At 37.9% G+C, this 23,349-nt stretch overlaps 1 long non-coding RNA gene across 1 annotated transcript; it reads left to right on the top strand.

Moving 5' to 3' along the window:
- LOC106505712 lies at positions 1,348 to 22,018 on the top strand. The gene is made up of 5 exons (XR_001300369.2): positions 1,348 to 2,177; positions 13,275 to 13,365; positions 14,533 to 14,640; positions 15,433 to 15,468; positions 21,248 to 22,018. It is a non-coding gene; the product is annotated as an uncharacterized LOC106505712 (long non-coding RNA).

The raw sequence follows: 23,349 nt of genomic DNA, 5'->3' as shown, positions 1-23,349 counted from the left end.
AGCAAAACCAAAACAAAAGCAAAAACATAACCAAAACAATCAAAACAATCAGAAACTCCCCCAAACCAGGTCCTTAAGGTAACAGAGGATTGAAGAAGAATGTAAATGCTTAAGACTCTTGAGTGGCATGTCTATATTGTATGGACATATTTGATGTCAGCAACTTTTTGCTGTACAGGGCAGAGGCTTGTCTCCTCCATCTATTTGTAACATCAAACATAAACACGAAGTAGGGCCTGAGCTTTTTCAGATTTTCACATAACTTGTCAATGTGAAATAAATATGAGGAGTTCCCATCGTGGAGCAGTGGTTAACGAACCTGGCTAGGGACCATGAGGTTGCTGGTTTGATCCCGGGCCTCGCTCATTGGGATAAGGCTCTGGTGTTGCCCTGAGCTGTGGTGTAGGTCGCAGACATGGCTCGGATCCTGAGTTGCTATGGCTCTGGCACCCGCAGCACATGGAAGTTCCCAGGCTAGGGGTTGAACTAGAGCTGCAGCTGCCAGCCTATGCCACAGTCACAGCAATGCCAGATCCGAGCCATGTCTGTCACCCACACCACAGCTCATGGCAATGCTGGATCCCCCAGCCCACTGAGCGAGGCCAGGGATTGAAACCACATCCTCCTGGATACTAGTTAGGTTCTTAACCTGCTGAGCCACAAAGGGAACTCCATGAAATTCCTTGCAATGGATTCTTCTCCTAAGGTCAAACAGACCACATACCTTCTGTGCCTCAATGTTTTTATCTGAAAGTGGGGGGGGAGGTTTAGGAACATTTTGCAACAAATTTTTACGTAAATAACAAAAATTCAGAATGCATAAACAATGAGGTCCTACCGCATAGCACAGGGAACTATATTCAATCTCTTGGGATAGAACGCAATGGAAGATAGTATGAGAAAAAGAATGTTTATATATGCCTGATGGTCCCTTTGCTATATAGCAGAAATTAACACAACACTGTAATAATAAATTAAAATAAAATAAAGTAACAAAAAATAAATGCAAAAGAAGTGAATTCAGTGCAATTACTATGACAGAGACAGAATCTCTGCAGAAAGATGTTTTTCTTCATCTCTCACTAACTTGCAGCAAAGCCAATCTTTTCCTTCTAGAGCTATAAAAATATATCTAGGAATATTGTTTACATTATTGGTGGTGCATATTTTGCTTTATTGAAACCTCAGGAATAGAATGTATGAACTTCTTGGTGTGAGAAACAAAGTATTTTTTTATCACTATTACGTTATACGGTGAGACCAACAATATGTATGTTCAATATTCCTCTGGACAACTAACAAAGTAGGAGATTGAGCACTGAAAATTATTATTTTTGGAGTATATTATCTTATTATTCTTTGTATCATCAGCACTTGGCAGAGTTCTTGGTACATGATAGATAATGCTTGCTGTAATCATAAGTGAATAAGTGCTAATATTCATTGTCTTGATTAATAATTTGGGTAGTTTGAAAAAAGTCCCAAAATGGATGAAGGGACTGAAGCTGGCTATGATTCATCTTCATAGATTAACTAGTAGGAGTTTAAAAGCTGAATAGCAAGAAAAAAAATAACTCTATTAGGAATGACATCTGAGTCATAAACCCAGTAATAGAAGCCTTAAGTTTTAAAGCTTGTGTTGCAATCATTAAATTTCAACAGTTCTTTTGCTATCATCCAACTTCACATGCCATGTTCAGTAGCAGCAATATGTCAAGATGTGAAATGACCAGCCTCTTCATGGAACAGTGCAGAGATATAATTTCTCTCCAAATTTAATCTAGCATTTTGTTTTCTTTTTAGAGGTAGTGGTTGCACTTTTGCCTTACACCACCTCTTGAGAGCCCTTTAACAAACATATTTGATAAATTCTGATTGAAAAAGTAATGTTTTTGCATGTTTTACAAATGGTTCATTTGTTTTCTCTTTCATAATCTAATTTACATAAAAATTCTCTCTCAAGGATGGACACATTTTATTTTCGTAATTTTTTGTTATGTTCTGAATTTGGGTAGAAGTTGGTATATATTTTTTTTCACTTTAACTCAAATTTCAGAACATCTTCAGATGCTTCTGAGTAATATGAATTTTAGTAGATGGTAATTTTTTTCTCAATCCATTTAAGAATCACTCTGAAAAAAGAAACAGCATTGAAGATTCGGTCTCTCTGCAGTTCTGTAAGTTAAAATGACTGAAAATGAAACTTTGTATGTGGTTAATGTAGACTAAACTTATGCATGTTTCTCAACTTAACTTCCTTATTTCAGGCAAATGTACTATAGTTAATAGTTTCTCTATTAACTCAACAAGGGATTTTTAAAAAAAGATTGGTTGTTTTAAAAAGTGTTTCCCAAGATGGATAGGTTAAATGACTAAATTCTATCACTCTATCAACAAAATGTTAAGTGTTTTTTTCTTGCCTTCATATTTGTTTCTGTGTATTCTCCCCACGTCCTTTTCCTCTATTAAAATTCATGCCTTAACTTTCTTTAAATCTGCTCTTTAGATCATCACCTGTTCCAAAAAACCCTTCACTTCCTTAGGGACACTTTTGTTTAAAATTCTACTCTATTTTGTATTTTTTTATATTCTGCTTTAAAACAGAGTGAGTGGGTTACAAAAAACTCCAACAATTTTTAGCCATTCCTCATTATCTACTCTTACGTACAAACTCCTCAGTTAGGGTCTCAAATATATTTAAAGTGTGACCCCAACCATCTCTTCAAGCACTTTGATTCCTTCTATATCCTACCATAAATCAAATCCCACTTCATTATTTCCAATTGTAACTTGCAGTTTTGTTCAACCTTTTTATTTACATTGTCTCCCTCTCAGCCTCTTATCCCCTATATTCACTTCTGCCAGAATTTATATTTAATAGGTATTTACTTAACAATTATCTGCTAAGTCATGTGATTTCCTAGCTTAGGGCCATGTCCCTGGCCCTAAGCTAGGAAATGGAGAGAAGGCAGCAAACAACTGAAGAATGGTCCCTGAACTTATAGAGCTTACATTAAATAAAACCCAAATCACTGGAGTTCTCTTGTAGCACAGCAGGTTCTGGTGTTGTCACTGCAGTGGCCTGGGTCACTGCTCTGGTGAGGGTTCGATCCCTGGCCCAGGAACTGCCATATGCTGTGGGTGTGGCCAAACAAAAACATAATCACCAAATTAAATAGAAAACTAAAAATTTATGAAAAACTCTTAGAAGGAAAGATCTGTAGAGCTGTGAGAGCAAAACAGGGAGATCCAATTTAAATCTGGCGATCTATCTCTCAGCTACAAAAACTGTGAGATCCAAAGTATAGGCAGGATTTCCTAAGCAAAGATTAAGTGGAAATCAATGCAGTCAAGAGAAATCGCATTTTCATATGCATTGAAGAACTTTCTGAAGAAGACAAGCGTGACCATTGATTAACATGAGAGGGAATTTCACCTACATGGAATGGACACTCTTTTCCTGGAGCAAAAGCAGATGTGCTCTTCCATTCCTTCCTCTAACCTGAGCAGTGAACATTTTTAATGTAATTATTCATCCTTGGCGTGTGGATTTTGGACAAGTCTTATCTCCCCTACTAGATTGTTAAGCTCCTTGAAGGCAAGAATTATTTCTTATTTTTATTTTTGTCCTCCACATTGTTCATAATGCCCCATGGGTAGTGAATACAAGACCAACTTCCTGAGTGTGGAACTGAGAAGGACCAACCGTTGTTTTAATTCTCTGGCATCACCACCCTCCATTTATCAATACTTTTTGAAAAAGGGACCTCACATTTTCATTTTCTACCTAGCCCCACTCCCTCCAAATTATTTGGCCAATCTTGAATGAGTACAAATGTTCTGGGTGAATGAGTGGTTTAAGGATTAAAGTGATCTAATTAGAGAAGTTTTGCAGGGTATTTTTTTCTTTTGGAGTCAACCTTATTCCAGGAACATCATATGACTCTTGGTTATGTGATGGGTGGCTAGGAAATGGGTAATATTCTCCTTTAAGAGAAGTTCTTAATCCTCCAATGTACTAATCCTTAAATACTAACTTGAACTCCATATTGACTTGGTCACAATTTAAATCCTCCTAGGACCCTATTAGTTGCAACATATTCTTTCATGGTTATTACTATTAGAACCTATCTAAAAAAAGGACACAATGAACTTCTTTGCAGAACAGATACTGACTCACAGACTTTGAAAAACTTATGGTTTCCAAATGAGACAGGTTGGGGGGTCGGGGGATGCACTGAGGTTTGGGAGGGAAATGCTATAAAATGGGTTGTGATGGTCATTGTACAACTATAAATGTAATAAAATTCATTGAGTAATTAAAAAAATAACCTATTCTAGGAGATAAGTAAGTCAAAGTTCCAGGCATAGTTTGTGAGATCATTCATCTCTTTGCATTATGTGAATTGTTTGTCCCTCCCACCTATCACAAGCACGAATGAAAGACGCTGATGTGGAAAAACACATGCCATTTAGGCTCCTGCTGATGAGTTTACGGAAGTTTGCAGAAAAAGCAGAAGCAGCAAGGACCTTCATTTTTCACATTATTTGTGACTGGCAGTGAATGCGACTAGACATTCCAGAGCTGAAGCCATGTGATTTGGGGGGCCTGAAAGAACTAGTTTAGTTCTTTGTCCAGACACGTACAGTGCTAGAAAGTATTTGTGAGAACCTGGAATAAATATTGAGTCATTGACTGAATTGCTCTTTCCAGTTGAGAAGCCCCTTTGAGAATACAGAAGGATTTTTAGCTCACCCTCCAGTTCACCATGCTACAATCAACATTATTACTAAGCTCTGATATGACAGACCACCTCTCACTATCTGTCTGGTCAATGATCCATGGATTATGGCCTTTTTCATGCAGTTGACAACTTAAACTATCTAAGCTTATGAGGACTTTTTACAGTTACCTGCCACACTGAGTCAAAAAAGATCCTGCAGAGGAAATTGGACTTAAACAACATACCTTTCAATTCATTGCCTCTTGACACAGCGTACAGATTGCAAGTTTATTTCATGTAACGCTTTTAAGGATCCCAGGGGGCAATCACATGCACGTTCTGAGCTCAAGCTTAGGTTCTTGTTTCTCTCTGTTAAACAAATGACAGTTGAAATATTAACAATTGCCATATTTTATCATTTCAGAGGAGCTAAGAACGTATTGTAAAATTAGTAACTACAAATATTGTTTTGAGAGAAGATGAAATTTAAACCTATGCAACTGAGCGGGACTGGGTAAAAAAGTATTAGGTCTACTTGGTGATTATTTATGGACATAGAGTTATTCACTTGCTGAGAGAGTGCATATGTTTTGTAATTGTGTAATATAGTGAATCTATATTACTTATGAGCAAAGTATCATCCCTCTGCATTTTTTTCTGAATCCCTCAGGAAGAATTCCTCCTTGGTAGCCTACCTATACATTGTATGTCTTTCCTGGCACTTAATCTCCCTAAACTTATAATTTTTACCATTCTCTTTCTCTCTAGCTGAAACCTTGAGTATGGGCACCACTTTTTCAGTATAGGGATATTCTTGGTGTCTTTATCCATGGTTCCTGGCAGGTAATAAATACTTATTAAATGAATAATGAAAGAGCACGTGGATCATCCATCTTTTAAATTATACCATAGATATCTATATCTCCTTAGTCCTGACACAGAGATGACCATCAAGCCTTGGAAAGATAGTCTGAAGCAATAGGAAATTTATACCAGGTCCAGCAGTTGTAAGGACACATAAGAATGTGCCCATGTGAAATGGTAAAGGGAGCTCTGGAAAGCAGAGTGTTTTCTGTCCCGAAGGCAAGACTATCTAGCTCAAGTGGCAGAGGGAGGCAGTGTTTCAGAAGACAGCAAACAGCACAGGGCCTGCTTTGATGTCTCTGCTCACAGTAAACCACATCCTCATCCTTGGGGTGAGGTACTCTCTGAAGTGCATGGCTTGTGCTCTAACGTCTGGAAGGAGGCACTCATTTTTAACTTCTGCCCCCATATACAGGCTTTAGAATGAGGATGGGACATATCATTAGAGCCGCTATCATTAGAGCCCCTGTCAGATGACAGAAACATATGATTTAATGAAAGGGATTAGGAAGGATTCATTTCTACACTTACATTTCAAATTTGTTAAATTCTGTGGGGCAGAGTGCCAACACATTCATTTACAGAGAGATAAATATTTCACAGGTGTATATAAAAGACATCATGTAAAGTATGTTTTTTCTTTGGAGTTCTGCCGTGGTGCAGCAGAAACAAATCTGATTGGGAACCGTAAGGTTTCGGGTTCAATCCCTGGCCTCACTCAGTGGGTTAAGGATCTGGTGTTGCTGTGAGCTGTGGCATAAGTCACAGACGTGGCTTGGATCCCGCATTGCTGTGCTGTGGTGTAGGCCAGCAGCAACAGCTCTGATTAGACCCCTAGCCTGGGAGCCTCCATATACTGTGGGTACGGCCCTGAAAAGACAAAAGATCAAAAAAAAAAAAAAAAAGAATGTGTTTTTTTAATAAACAAAAGCAGTCTAGATTGGACTCTGCCTCTGTCCTACAGAATCAGTATCAGTTCGTAAAAAGAGTATATATACACACATATTTTAAAAATCTACTTATAGTCAAATTAATTATAGTAGAAAACTTTAATCTGTGAATCTAACTAAGCATATTGTCTAGATGCCAACTGGAGACCCATTTCATAGGGCAGGATAAAAGAACGTTAACAAAATTGTAAGAATTTATCTAGATCTCTTTCCTCTAATTTAGTTAGCTATAGAAAGGTTTTTTTTTTAAGTAAGTTTTTCCTTTTTATTTATTTTTTTATTTTTAGTTCTTTCCACTAGTTTCCCTCAACATAATTTCTGATCACAACATAAAATGAGCTATTATTTATTTTTTGTCAATTTAAAAATTAATATCTACTTTCTTTTAATTTTCCTCAGATTATTTTAAATTTACATTTTCTTCCTAATTATTCTTTTCTTTTTTTAAGTGGCCTATTAGAAAATTTTATTTTCAAAGGACTTGTGATAAACATGGCTGTCCCTCTCCTCAACCCTTTCATGCTCATGCAGAAGCATGATTTTTTTTGAAATATCAAGAGGCCATTCTCTCCACCATAGAGAGATAACTATTGCTGAGTTTAAGACAACTATTCATTTTTCTAGTAATAGAAATGGAAATGGTCATATGATGCAATTTGAGCCAAGGGAAGTCCTGCTGGAAGCAACTAGGAAAATTGATATTTTTATTAATAAGAGACACAAGGAAAATATATGGCCTTTTGTAGTCTTTTTTTGGGTGAGGATACCATATTTGCAGCTATTGCAGCCAACCTGCAGTTATTTGAATGAGATAAGCCTAAGGGCAAAGATAAGGAATTAGGGGGAAAAAAAAAAGATGGACAGATACTGGGTCAGTTGTAAAATTTTTGTGAGTTAATAAATCGTCTCATGTTTTAAGCCACTTTAAGTAGCATCCTCTGCTACTCATTGAAAGTATGCTAATGGACATGCCACTGTTTCTGGAGACTTATGGCTTCAACTGAGAGTGGGGCTATGATTTTATCTCAGAAGATGCCATTTAATTCAGGATTTTTTATTGAATGTGCAGACTCAGCCAATTAAGCTCTATAATTTGATACTTAGGATACTAGGTGAAGACCAAGTTAGGCTTAGGCTAATAATCCATAATTTCAAATAACTATGTTTTTGAAAGTATTTTGACATTTAAGATTATAGAGTCACAGAGTTAAGCTGCTATGGTCTTGCCTTTAGAGCATCATTTACAGATTGAAAATTTCCTCTCTCTCTCTTTTTGCCTAATAATTATTATAAAGCAAATATAAAATATTTTGATCCATTATAATATGGAGGAAACAAAATCATCATGATGTGATGGGTGAAAAATTAATCAACAAGACATAGGTTTTTAGGGGACTTGACACAATTCTGACCACTTTATTAGGCCCTGATTATACAGAAAACTCAGTTGGTAGTCACATAGCAATGATCTGCTAAGAATACTGCCATGAGAATCAACAAAAGAACTCTTGGCTGGAGTGAATTTTGAGGAAAAAAATCCTCAGAATATCAAAATTAAAAGGAATATTCTACAGTACCTTGTCAACTTCTTTATTCAACATCACTGGAAGTAATTTCAGGCCTGTAATTCTCTTATTTAGTAGCACAATTTATTGGTATACAAGTGGCATTTTTTGTGGCTCTTTGGTGACTATGACTTAAAGTAATAAAAACAGAAAAATCCACTTCATATGCTTGATTTTTCAAACCATGCTTCATTGAAATCTGCTAGTATTTTCTGTCATTTCTCATAGTGAATCACTATGAACAGTATATTAAACAGGATTCCAAATCAAAGACCTTAAAAAGGAGTTAGATGGTGTTGTCTGCACTGCAGGTTGATTCTACCAAGAGACAGGGCATGGCCACCAGCAGCACTGGGTTCATATCCTCAGATCTTGCTATGCCACAATTCTTGCAAAGACTTAAATGTTTCAAGAGCAGAAGGTCGTGTGCCCTGGTGTCATCCCTGGGTGAGTGGCAGCTCTATTAGCGCCGTATGGAGTGGGAAGAGGAAGCAATACCCCAACAGCTTAGGTCCCATTACCAAAAAAGAATGGCAGAGATTCTACATAAGGTAATACATGTCCTCTACATGGGGGATATTTGCAGCAGTATGTGGAATTTCCCAAACTAATTTGCCTGGGAACCATTTCCACTCAGAACATCTGTTACCATTTCTGGAAAGCAAAATTTTGTCTTAACACTTTGCAAAATTATTCTTTAGAGTATGCAAAACATTTCAGTGCATATTAACTCCTTGGACCTTTGAAACAATACTACCAGATATATCAGCCAGGTATTACCAGCTTACCTTAGGACACCCAGGTTCAGAAGGATTTAGAGACATGTGAAAAGTCACATACACTATTGGAGTAAAAATTCAGTCACAATAATTTTTCAATGTTGTGAGATGTCCCTTGGACTGTGCAATGGCCAGTTATGGCAGATTTCCTTAATTCTGTGAGTACTTTGTACAAGACCCTGCACATACCGCTATCAATGCCACATGACAACTTGGTCACTATGGCATTTTATAATCCTTTAGTACATTTGTACAATGAAAGTTTTGGTATTAAGCACTTATGTGAGAGTCTTGGCTATTCTTTTGGCTAGAGTTGTGCCCTTAGGTAAGTTATTTTCACATTCAAAAATCATGTTTATGAAAAGGCTGACCCTATAGGGTTGTTGTTGTTGTGATTAATAAAGATAATGAGTGTAAATTACTTAATGGAGTGACTAGAACATACTAATCACTCAATAAGTCTCAGTTATGATTTGAGACAATAATCGCAATTGGTTAACAGTATAATAAAAAAAATTCTGGAAAGTTTCTTATTAATTTTAATTTCTCTTTTAATACATGCAAAGAAGTTAAAAATATTATTTGCAAACATCCTTTTTTTCCTTGATCTGTATCTTCTAATATATTTTTTGGGAAAAAAAAGAGAGACCCACCCAAATGGAAATCAATTAACCCTAACTTGAAACAGATGTCACTAAGATGTGCTGTATATACTTTCACTCATGAACAGCTAACACATCAATTATGGGAAGGGAGAAGCATCCAAAGCCAGATGTTTTGAATGTCTTTGGAATTTATACATTTTTTTTAACTATGGCCAGTTGGGTTACTGTATGTTGATAACTGAAATAACTGCTCCTTAATTACACATCATTGTAGTTATAAAGATGGCTTTTGTCCTTTTAATGGGCACAGAGGTGCTTCTGCTCAATGTGGAGCGGATATGAAGACAGAACAGGATCAGATGCGGAGTATACGGATAACATTTCTTATTCTAAATTATTCCATCACAGCAGGGATTTAAGCATATTTCCTTTTGCCAGTCTTACTTTATACCTTGGTGCAGTTGACAAATCTCAAAGGAGCTCACAACCATTCCACACAGGGACTTATTCCAAGTCGGAAAGAAGCAAATATACTGTATTATGATTTAGAGTCCCTTGCTGAAAATAGGATATTGTGGCTTAAAGAAATATTTAGACATTACTTAAGCTAACTATTATGGGATTGAAATGAAGGTCTAAATGTTATGACTGGAACTGCACTCATGTTTCCAAAAGCTTTTCAAACAAGCCAGTAGCTTGCAGAACAAACTCCACTCTGGGGTAGAAAATGGACACACACACACACACACACACACACAGGCACAGATAAAAACATAATTTATATGAGTACAATTTCTTTCTTTTTTCTTTTTAGGGCCACACCTGTGGCATATGGAAGTTCCTAGGCAAGGGGTTGAATTGGAACTGCAGCTGCCGGCCTATGCCACAGCCACAGCAAAGCCAGATCTGATCTGAGCCTGAGCCACATCTATAACCTACATTGCAGCTCATGGCAATGTAGGATCCTTAACCCACTGAGCCAGGCCAGGGATCAAATCTACATCCTCATGGATACTAGTTGGGTTCTTAACCTGTTGAGCCGCAATGGGAACTCCAGGAGTACAATTTCTAATCTTCTTTCTTTCGAAACTGAATTGGTATTGCTTAGCTCATTGAATATGGATAATTTACATCTAAATATTCAAGAATTCTACCCTGAGATTGAGTATCAAGAACCCACATGTCAGATTATCTTGAATGTATACTATAATAATATGCTGTCCCAAATCCTGACTTAACATCACTGCTGGACTATAGTAGCTGAAAATTTCCCTAAAGCAACTCTATCCATAACTATGATCAGTCTTGAGTTTGGGACTATTCAAAGAAATCCTAAGCGTCTAATCTCTATGAAATGAGGATGTTTGGCAATGGATGGACACAACATGTGTCTCTGAGGAATGGAGGACCATGGGAGGGGGTGGGGGAGTGAGTGTGGAGTAGTTTGGGTCTTGACCTTGAAGTTGCCCACTTCAAATATGAAATTTAAAGTAAAAGTTCTGCTTCAGGAGTTCCTGTATTGGCTCATCGGTAATGAACCTGACTAATATCCATGAGGATGTGGGTTTGATCCCTGGCCTTGCTCAGCAGATAAAGGATCTGGCACTGCAGTGAGCTGTGGTGTATCACAGACACAGCTTGGATTTGGTGTTGCTATCGCTGTGGCTGTGGCCAGCAGCAACAGCTCTGATTCGGTCTCTCATCTGGGAACTTCCATATGCCTCAAGTGTGGCCCTTAGAAGCAAAAAAAAAAAAAAAAAAAAAAAAAAGTCTTGCTTCAGCATAAATTCATATGAATTTAATAATGATTTTTATTCAAGTCTTCAGGTATAGTTGCTTCTTTGGGAAAATGTGAGTTGGTGATTTCTCACACTTGCTGGCCCACTCCCACATATGCAAAAACACAAACCCCAGTTGAGAAGCATGGAAAAAAGTGTGCACAAAGTTTGCTTCATGGAAAGTCTTTCATGACTGTGGAGTAAAATCGCATGCAGAACTCAACTTTTATGCAATTCCCCTGCAAATATTCGTAGGTAGTGAGTAGAGGTCTAACAACCTTTAACAACCAAAATCTTCAGAGAGGGCTCTTTGTTATGTCTTAAAGAAAAAGTGGAAGGAGGAGGAAGGAAGTGGAGCCACTACTATTTGGCACAGAATCATGCCCTCACTCACTTATAAGGATTTGGGGGCCAAGAGAATTGAAAATTATAGGAGGAATAAAGGGGATATAATTAGATCCATGTGAATATCTCTCTTTTCTTTCCTCTAACATGGGGATTGGATTATGTCTTATAAAGGCTTATACAGCCCACTACTTAGGGATATCAATAGAGTAAGGGTCGAGAAGTCTATCAGGATAAAAAGAAGCAAAAAGGGCTTAGACTGGTGGGCCTCAGGGAAATGTTTACACGTAACTGAGAAGATTTCTTCATGGCTTGGTTCAGCTCATCAAGAAGCTCAAGAGGATAAAGAGGCAGAAATTGGTTATTCCTAAAAATCAGAACAAGCTAGACTTATTGTAGCAAATGTCCTGTTCTATTTCTTTTTCCAGAATGTTGAAATGGAGGAGCAAGTGATTGAATGGGATTTTGAGTCTAATATATTTGAAAGAACCCTAATGCAATGGGATTCAAAAGCTTAAATTTTGCTGTAACTCAGATGGGCAAAGATAACCCCTCTCCATCAGAAACTGGGGAAACTGCTAAACACCTAATCCAATTTAAAAATTAACCCAATTAGGTAATGTATAAAATTCCTTTAGGTAATTAATACTCTTTTTTTTTTTTCTGGAAAAAAGAAAGGCCCAGTTTGAGTGACCTCTCTCCTTTGCTTTTATTCTGAAATGGTGACTAAGGATCCGGAGTGAGGAATGACACAGCAAAGAATTTCTATCCTTGGACACAGCTACCTCTGCTTCTATTCCTGTCATGCTCCCATCCCCATGTCTGGAGCAATGTCTTCTTTCTACACTGTTGCTGCTTATTTACTTAGTAATCTGTACTGCTATGTGCCTGAGGTGGGATGGTGCACACTCTGGTCTGAGAGCTTGGTACAGGTCTAGAGCACGGCATAAAGAAATGGAAGGTCCTGCCTCACCTCCGTCCCTGATGTTACTATAGACCCCTCTGAGGTCAAGTTGTGATGCTCACTTGGGCTCCATCTGGTGGTCTGTTCTGCAGCTTTTTCTATAAATCCATCTGTCTCTGTCCAAGCCATCCCAACTGCCAAACTCTGTACCAGATTCTCAATCATGTCCAAGTCCTTTTTATTCCATTTAGAAACCAGAGGTGATGAGAATTTCTTAATCTTAGGGCCCCCCTCTGCAAGCAAGTTCATGGGTTGATATAGATGATCAAAGCTCAAAACATGAAAAAAATCTTGGGAACATGTCTGGTAGTCTTGCTCTCTAACCAATCAATATCTCTTCTTTCTCCTCTTTTGTTATCTTTCCACTCCTCTTTCCTCCATCTCCTGAATGCTTTTCCCTCTGCCCTACACTCTTCTATGACTCTGATTTCCTGTCAAATCTTAATAAAGAAGAGAGAATTTTGTCCACACTGAGTGAAAACTCTGCATTTTTGGGCTTGGTTATTGAAATGTATAAGTGTGAAAAAAACAGAGGAAAAAAGTTTAGGAGGTCATTTTTCAAGACAATGTCCTGGCTTACAAGGCAATTTTCTTACTGCATTATCTGATTTGCATATCATAAGCAGAATATCTACTTCTTCCTCTTATTCTCAATGTAATAAATGGTTTCCTTTTGTAATAAATTCTAATCTTCCTTCAGCAGATGGATACTTTAGGTCTATTAGTGCCAAGTTTATGAGTTCACATATTTAGAAATGCAGAAGTGGAAAATATATTAAAGCTTCCAAGAGGTAAGATGCTATATCCTGGCTTTCCTTTCCTAGCTTTGACCCAGAGAAAGGCAGTATATTTGGCAAATAACAGTAATACCAAGGGCAGTGGATTCTTGCCCTTCACCCCTTCTAGATAGCTCTGTACCAAGGAGGAGACTGATGTGTGGGATATTCACATCACCTTGGGGGCAGTCTGGTTCACTTAGGAGGCCAGAGTGCCATGATCAGACACACAGGATTTCTAAGGTCACTTGAGAACCTCTTTTATTTCCCATGTATCGTGGACAGTGAGTTGAGAGCACAGGTGTTTGGTGGGTTGCCAAGTAGGAGGCTATATTTAGGATGGAGGGATGGTGCATTGTTCTATATTCAGTAGGAGATGAGAGGAAGCAGAATCCGGAAAGCAGAGATTTAGGATGCCTCACTCTAGCCAAAAAATGCATCAGGAGTTCAACAGCCATAATGTTTGTCCTGGGAGCCAGTAAGACATCTAAATAGGACATCGGGGACTGGCTATGGGAGACCTATGAATGTCAGCAACAGCCCACAATGAAACAAGTCATATTAGACAAAGGTTAAAGAGAGACTGGTTTAGACAACCACTTATAATATCACCTTCTTCTTCTTAGAGGAATCCCAATCCTCAAAAGGGCCCCATATTTTACTTCTCCCTGGAATATCAATGTGATGGTGATACCACCACATTGAAAATTTAAGCCATATATTCAATATGGTGGAGCAAAGAAACAAGAGCCTGGGATCGTGATGAATTCATGGAGCCACCATACCTATCTTAGAAGGTCCTCTTCTGGATTTCCTTTAATGAAAATATAAAACGCCCAAACTCACTAGAGTCAGTTCTCTGTTACTAGCAGCCAGCCAAACTAAATTCCTAATTGAAACAATTAGCATGTTTTTTCTCTTCGAATTTCTCCTGCTAAGAATGTATAATTTCCCCCCAGACATATGTTGGGTATTTAGGGCAAAGGTTATTTTTTTCAGAGATGCAAAAGAACACATTAGGAATTTTCAAAATGATACCGAAGTGGTCGTGCAGGACTGAAAGTCAAAGTTAACTGTCCTTTTTTTTGTTTGTTTGTTTTTTTTGTTTTTTCGAACCTATGTCTAAAGGGCATAGAGATCAGGTGTATGTGCATACATGGATATGTGCTTCTATTTTCTTAGCTCAATAAAATGGAAAAAAAGAGCAACAACCGTGGGAGATTATGGCAATAGAATTACCGCATGTAACTTATGAAAAATTCTCGGGCAGTGGCACCCTGGAAAAGAAAGGTAGGTACTCCATGACTCTGAAACCTGACCATATGAGGACATAATAATGTTTGGGGAGGGATGGGTAGCCAAAGTCTAGCACATCTATCCATGCTTGCCCTCTGAGTCCTGGAGGCAAGGACCGAGGGCAGGGCCTTGTCCCTGTGAAACTCCAGGGGACACCCCTCACATAACAGGGCAGGGAAATATTTTGAGACTCCCCTGAAAATCTCTATACTGGAACTCTAAAGCTATAAGCTCAATTTTCTCTTTTAGCGGGGTATATATGTTTCTTTGTCCCCAAATATCAGTTCCTTATTATTTAAAAATTTTTTACTTGCCACGTTATCTGTTAATTAAAAAAAAATTAATACATTCTGTAGTTGAGCAAACATTATCTTTTAAAATGAAAATGTTCCTGGAGGGCAGGTAACGTGGTTATAGTCTTAGGGAACATAAATCTTGTTTGAGGAAATAGAAAGTAGATGGCAGTATGGGAAGCATGTTGGTAAATGGAAAGGTAATTCTAGAACATAAGACTCGGCAAGGGTGGGCAGGTAATGTTGGAAACATTAAAGTCCTGATTAGCAGAGGTATTTGGGGAAACTTATAAAACATTTGCATTTATGGAGAGGTCTGCTTCTTTGTTTTTTACCTTGGATCTTACCTGGATAACTATATATCCCAGGTTGCAAATGATAGTCTCACTTTACACTAGTTTCTGGGAATGATTATTTTACTTTCAAAATTGTCCCAGAATGCATGATAAATTTTATGGAAAAATCTCTTTTTGCCCAACTTTTCTTCCTTTAGGAAGGAGGGAAGAGTCTCTGACTTGAGAGATTCAAGGTAAGTCTGTGATTCCTTTCTCTAAAGACAACTATCTGTTTCACTCCTCTGTCTTGGAAAGCCCAGAGGTGGTGATATTTGTCTGTGTATGGTGACAGTATGAATAATCACTCCTACACATGTATATGTGTTGGAGGACATAGAGCCAAGACAAAGTGTCTTAGATTGTATTTCTCCCAAACAGACCCTGAATGCAAGTTTATCTGGGAAGTGATCTCCAGAAACTAATAAGGAAGTGGAAAATGGTGAGTTAGGATAAGGATGGAAGCGAGTAGCCATTTCTTATTGAGCCAGATACCTCTGTGAGAATAGTGGCTCAATCTTGCTAGGGATTTCTGGTAGGATGTATATCATCTCAAATAAGTTGTGAGGGAACTAGGATATTTATCTACCAACTTCTGACAACTCATTAGCTGAGGACTGTCCCCAGGAGACACAAACTGCCCAGAAATCCTGACCTATCAGCAAATGAGCAGAAAAAACATCCATAGCCTGAAACCCTCAAGCAAAGATTCACAGGTCCTTAAGATGGTAGCCAATGGTTCTGCACAAATGTGATTACCAAAAGGCTGTAGAAGAGACATTGATGGTGTCTGGGGCATAGGCACAGGGAAACAAATGACATAGGAAATATGATTTTGGAGTATTAGGAAGATCAATCAACATTGAATGATAGCTCCTATGCAAACTGTTTATCTTTCACTAATGTTGAAAACAATACTTGATTATGATCTGTTAGTTGCAAGTTGATTGATGAGTGAATTTATTAATCAGTATAATGAAACTTTTGGGTCTTTGGCATCTGACATGATTGGATCCAGTGTTTCCGATTATGCCGACATAATTCTCTTTTGGACTGTTTTCCTATGTTTTGACTTCATACTTAAGTAGGTCATCTCTATTGGTGGCAAAGTTGAATACCAATTAGATTCAACCTGTTCAAGCCCAGAATAAATAAAGCACTTTATTTTCCAAAAGTTCCAGAATAAGTCTAAGGAAGCTCTCACTGTACTAAATTATGCCACTTGTACATCCCTCAGCCAGTTAATGATGCCAGAGAAAGAGAATTTGAGGATTGGCTGGACTGAGTTCATATACCCATCCCTAGAACTAAGGAAACTGGGAAAACCCTGCCTGAATCACATAGCCAAAGGTATGGGCAGTGTAGTTCCTTAGAAGAAAATCAGGTTGCTGCTATTAGAAAGGAGAATGGATAGCAGACATTAAACACCCACACACATGCCCTGCAGGAATATACCCACATACATTGCCATTTTATGCATTAGGTTTGATCCCTGAAAAACCTTTGTTTTATAATAAAAAGGATTTAATACCTTGCTTTTTTTTTTCTAGCCAGGTGAAAAATTTCTGGCTTTGCAATAGCTGTTTTGTAATATTGAGCACTTTGCTAAACAGAATGTTAAAACAGGAACGTTTCCTCTCTTGGCAGTTTCAACTGAGGCCAAAGGACCTTAATAGTCTATTGGGAGGTTCCAGACCATCTGAATAGGATTTACAAATGAGGTTTCCCCAGATTAATTCCCTAATCTTTGGCCCAGCAAAACCATATGGACCCTGTAAGAGTTCATCAAGGAGAACTTCTTCACAGACATTAGGATCCTAGTTTTCTCCTTCTCCTCATGGAGGAGAGCAAGTTATACTTTTCACACAAATGTTATGAGGCAGGCTCCCAGGGAAGCCTTGCAGAGTCCAGTACCTGCTCCTTGGGTTGGGTTTCCCGACTTAAGCCTAGAAAGGAAAGTGAGACTAGAGCTGCCTTAGATGACAGTGAGGAGACAGACTTAGAGGGAAGGAAACTCCCCTGGTTGCTCCCTCAGTGTGGTGGAGTGGTTAAGCCAGTAGATTCCCAAGCCCTTCTGCTTCAGTTCAAATCTTACCTCTACCACTTATTAACTGAGTGTTTGTGTAACTAATTTTTCTATGGTTCTGTAAAAATAACTCAAAGAAGTGTGGTGAGAATAAGATACACTGAAATATGTTGGGAGTTCCCTTCATGGCTCAGCGGTTAATGAATCCGACTAGGATCCATGAGGATGCGGGTTCAATCCCTGGCCTGGCTCAGTGGGTTGGGGATCTGGTGTTGCTGTGAGCTATGGTGTATGTCACAGACATGGCTCGGATCCCGTGTTGCTGTGGCTGTGGTGTAGGCCGGCAGCAGCAGCTTCGATTCAACCCCTAGTCTGGGAACTTCCATATGCTGCAGGTGCGGTCCTAAAAAGCAAAAAAAAAAAAAAAAAAAAAAAAGAAAGAAAGAAAGAAGAAAGAAATATGTTAAGTGCTTGGAACAGGATTATTATTTCTTTCTTTCAGAATAGGTAGATATTTTGAGGATCCACAGAGAACGTTGGATTTGAGTTATCTGGAAAGAAAACAGGAATAACATCAATAGAAGGGCAAGTGATAGAGCAGGAAGAGTCTGTATGGGACATTTGGAAGCAGGAACTGAGAAGGTGTCATACACAGTCAACTGGAGGAGATATCATGCCACATGCAGTCTTTAGCAGGATCTCTGATAATGGCAGGTATCTTCAAAGAACCCCCAAAGACACCCTGAAAATGACTAAATTTTAAAGATCTACCCATGGTCATGGACAGCTAAGAGAGAACTACATAATACCACTTGCCCTTCTTTTTTTCTCCAACCTCCTCTCCTCCGTACTCCATAAGAAGAGCAACTTTGAGTTGGGAGAGGAATGCAAAAGCCAGAAGAATAATAACACAAACCTGAGCAAAGCTGATCCCTTCTCACACCTTATTATGACTTAGACAAGAGAGCAAAGCTTTGGAATTGCTATTAACTGTATTATGCTCCCTCCCACTGCCACAGATTCACCCATTGGAGGACTAACCTCCAATGCGACAATGTTACTTAGTTGAAAACAGGGCTTTTAGAAGGTAATTAGGGTTCAAAGAGGCCATAAGTGTGGGGCCTAATTCAAGAGGATTGGTGATTTTATCAGAAGAGAGACTGAGAGAGTGATGGCTCTCTCTTTCTTTCTATTTGCCATATATAGCCACATCAAGCCAGGAGGAGAGCCCCACCCAGGAACTAAATTGCCTGGCACCCTGATCCTAGGCTTCCCAGCCTCCAGAGCTGTGAGAAATATATTTCCATTGTGTAAGACACCCAGTCTATGGCATTTTATTATGGTAGTCCAACCTAATACAAATATTAAGCTTTATAATGGCTGAAAAATGAGACTATTCATTCACACTATTCATTATTACCTAATAGTAGCTGGAAAAACAATACTTTCAGCCTTAGATTTCATTGCAGAACAGGGAAGAGATATTCGATAGAATAGACTTAAAAGGGCAGTGGTGAGAAGGGCTGGATATAACTTTCATGAGTCTAGCTTTTCAATAATTTGGTTTCATACTTCTTTGGACTATGCCTCATTTCTCCAGACTTATAAAGGAGTTGGATTCAATGGGATTCAAGTCCCCGTTGTAGCTCAGATATTCTGTATTACATTCAATGATACATTTCCATTTCCGTGAAAGAGCTTCAGATATTTTCATGAAAGCAGCTTCTGAAAAGTAAATCTATTAGAACATTTCAAGAGGAAAGTGGAGAGAAAAGGAGTCCCGAGGAGGACCTTTTAGAGAACTAGAAGTCTTAGGGTTTTTAACCACAAACCACACTTTTCTTAGGCTCAAACCTCCAAGTCACCAGTATTATGCATTTCATTTAAAAAAGGGCCTCACCAGACTAAAAATCATTTAGTGAAATTCCAGTGGTTCCTGACTAACAAGGAGGCACCAATGTTCTCAAAATTTTTTCTTGAGAGCCTAAAATTAATTGTAGTGTATGTAAATTAAATTATAAAGAGCACACACAGAGACACATACACACTCACGCAAGCAGAGTATCTCAACCATGATGAATTTAGAACTACTGAACTTCTGGCTAATGAAACAAACAAACAAAAAACAATCTGATTTCAAGTAGGATATAGTTAACCAACCAAGTTTTAAAAAGTTGCTGTGGTATTCTGAAAGATGTGCAAAGCATTTCGTATTCATCTCAGGCAACGTATCTTAGTAGCTTTTCTTTAAAGGAAATTATTTCTTTCCCACGCAATATGTCCCTTTGCTTGCAGAAATTGTAATTCCAGTTTTAAAGGTCTGCCATGCACTGATCTGAGGTTTAAAGACATTCCCTCCCAAAGTGTCAAAGTCTTAGGTTTCTGAGAAGCAGAAGCCAATGAAAATGTACACTGTAAATTCTCAGTTAAAAAGCACTTGCCTGCATGAGGGTATTTTCACATTAAATGTTGCCAGCGATATGTAATTTTCAGGCTGCATGTATAAAGATTCTACCTTGTAGACCTGCCCAAACTGAGAGCCAGGGTTATTAAAAAGTCTTTGTACTCTTTTCATATAAATCTAGTGCTTCTTATACAAACATTTTTCTCATGTCAGAGTGATTCATAAAGGCTTGTAATCCCACGGGTGTAATAGGACACCTCTCAATTACACATCCCAGGGATGAGTAATTTCACAAGCTGAGGGAAGAAGATAAATGCATTAAAATGTTTTTGCAAAACAAATTTCAGAGAGAGAAAGGGATGAAAAAGGAAGTGAATGTAGAAATTGAAGATTTACTTCATTGTGCAGAAAAGAATATTAGATCTGCCTTGGCAGAACTGCTTAATTCATAATTCTGCACAAACAACTCCAGTAACAGCACTGCCAAAAGCCTTCCTAATATGCATGTACCTACAAATGCTCAGCTTTGTCTCTGGTAACTGCAAAGTATGAGAACTGTATAATAATCACATTTCATAGTGAGTCATGGGTCAGAGAATCTGTGAGGAATTATCTCATTATATTTTTTCATTCAGAATCAGTTCTATTCAGAAGCATTGTGGTTTGTCACTTCTGGACTTTTTGGTCTTATCATCAGTAGCTATATGCTGAGTCCCTAATGTGTGGGAAGGTGTAAACTGGGTTATGACACTCATAAAAACCAGGGCTTATATAGGAAAAGGCAAATAACCATATAAACCTGTATCATTTGTCTTAGGTGAAAAAAATCCTAAAGATGTGCAGAAACAGATACAATCAGATTGTTGGAATCACTAAAGAAGGCTTCATGGATGAGTGGAATAATTGAACTCTAAAAGAAGGGTAGTCTTTAGATGCACAGATCTGTAGAGAGAATGTCCTCCAGAATTATCTCTTGTTAGAGAAATGGAACTATATTCCTAGATGTTGGAATATTTAAAGCATGCTAGCAGAAAATTTATATTAGATTTAACAACATGAAATTGTTGTTTTTCTAGGTAAGAAATGATAAGAGTACCCAGTCTGGGGGAGCCAGATTCTGAAGGAGTCAGGAATGTCATGGCAAGTTGCTCATGTGATGCATTGCCTTTAAACCTCATCAACAACATAGCATCTGAAATCTAAAGAATTATGAAACTTAGAATTTGCTAGGGAAGGAATCTTAGGAAAACTTAGTTTGACTCGTAACCCCTGATTGATTGTTCATTGTCTTGCTTTTATTATCTAGTTGATAATGAATGTACACCTAATTCAGCTAATTCTCTTTTGAGTCAGCTCTAATGGTTTGTTTGTTTCTTTATTCATTTGTTTGTTTGTTTATTTAATCTTGAACCAAAGACAAGTGCTACAGGCAAGGTTAAAACTTCAGGTCATCCCTCCAAACATTTGAAGACACCTGATTAAATAGTCTCTTCCTCCCTCCCTTCCTTCCTTATTTCCTCCCTCCCTCCCTTTCTTTTCTTTCTAGTCATACACGAGATATAGAAGTTTTTGGGCCACAGATTGAATCCAAGCTGCAGCTGCAACCCATGCTGTAGCTGCAGCAACACTAGATCCTTTAACCCACTGTGCTGGGCAAGGACTGAACCTGTGCCTCTGCATCGACCAGCGCTTCTGCAGTTGAATTGTTAACTCACTGCACCATGGCGGGGATTCCAAAGAGTCCGTTTCTTATTGCTTTTATTTTTGTGACAGTTTCAAGTTCCTCACCATTCTGGTTGGTTTCCTTGAGACATTCTCCAATTTATGAAAGTTCAACATTCAACCTAACACAACACATTATCTGGATATTGTATCCAGATATTCACCCTTCTTCTAGTCATATTTTCTGATTAATGCATAATAATACAATTTCTTTTTCTTGGCAATTATACAAAGGATAATCATATTGAGTTTATTGTCAGCTAAAACCTAATGCATTTCCTACCCAGACTACTAAGCCATGAAACCCATATTTTATAGCTGTGCAAATGGTTTTGTGTACTACAGTTAGAAGTTTTCATTAAATTCCTATTTGGTGACATCTGGGTATAGTTAACCCCTTGTTGCAGTCTGTTAAAATTACAATTTTTTCAGTCAACATATTATCTGTTATCAAAATTTTCACCTGCAGCTTTGATCAGCATGCAACAAAGTCCTTACTGTTGTTAAGCCTTTCATAAAATTAATAAGATGGAATTCTGAGTACACTACCTTATACTTTCTCACACCATATACAAAAATAAAATTAAAATGGATTAAAGAATTAAGTGTAAGATCTGAAAAAATAAAACTCTAAGAAGAAAACATAGGCAGTATGCTCTTTGACATTGACCTTAGCTGTGTGTGTGTGTGTGTGTGTGTGTGTGTATGTATATATATATTTGGATGAGTTTCATTAGGCAAGGGAAACAAAAGCAAAAATAAACAAATGGGACCATATCAAGCTAAAAAGCTTTTGCACAGTGAAGGAAACTATCAACAAGATGAAATGGCAGCCTACTGAATGGGAGAAGATATTTACAAATGATATATCTGATAAGAGGTCAACATCCAAAATAGACAAAGAACTCATAAAGCTCAACATCAGAAAACAAACAACCCAATCAAAAAAGGTCAAAGGAGCTGAATAGACATTTTCCCAAAGGAGACATACAGATGGCCAACAGACGCATGAAATCAGTATCACTAAGCATCAGGGAAATGCAAATCAAAACCACAATGAGATAACTCCTCACATCTGTCAGAATGGCTATTATCAAAGACAACAAATAACAAATGTTGGTGAGGATGTGGAGAAAAGGGAACCCTCATGCTCTGTTGGTGGGAATGTAAATTGGTGTGGTCACTATAGAAAAGCCATATGGAGGTTCCTCAAAAAATTAGAAGTAGAACTACCATATGATCCAGAAATTCCTTTTCTGGGTATGTACCCAAAGAAAACAAAAACACTAATTCAAAAAACTACATGCGCTCTCATGTTCACTGAAGCATTATGCACAATAGCCAAAGTATAGAAATAACCTAAGTATTCATCAATAGATAAATGGTTAAAAGAAAAAGTGGTATATATACAATAGAAAATTAATTAGCCATAAAAAAGAATGGAATCTTGCCATTTGCAACAACATGGATGGACTTAGAGGCTATTATCCTAAGTGAAAAAAGTCAGAGAAAAACAAATACCCTATGATTTCACTTACAGGTTGAATCTAAAAAACAAAACAAATGAGTGAACACAACAAAACAGACCAGACTCAGAGTCAAAGAAGAACAAACAGGTGGTCATCAGAGGAAAGAAGGTTGGGGGCTGGGGGATGAGTGAAATAGGTGTGGGAGATTAAGCGGTACAAACTACCAAAAAAAAAAAAAAAAAGAGTCTGGAGATGAAATGTACAGCATGGGGGATATAGTCAATTATATTGTAGTATCTTTGTGTGGTGACATATGGTTACTAGACATACCATGGTCAATTATACTTCAATTAAAAAACTATGTAGACCCTTGGAGGAAATGCATAAAAATGCTAATGACAACTATCTCTGGAGGGTGGGGATAATGGATAATTGTTTTTATACTTTATGCTTTTAT

The sequence above is a fragment of the Sus scrofa genome, chromosome 13 (assembly GCF_000003025.6).
Source record: "Sus scrofa isolate TJ Tabasco breed Duroc chromosome 13, Sscrofa11.1, whole genome shotgun sequence".
Lineage (NCBI taxonomy): Eukaryota > Metazoa > Chordata > Mammalia > Artiodactyla > Suidae > Sus > Sus scrofa.
Note: the sequence above shows the minus strand (reverse complement) of the source record. Positions and strands in the feature narration are given on the sequence as shown.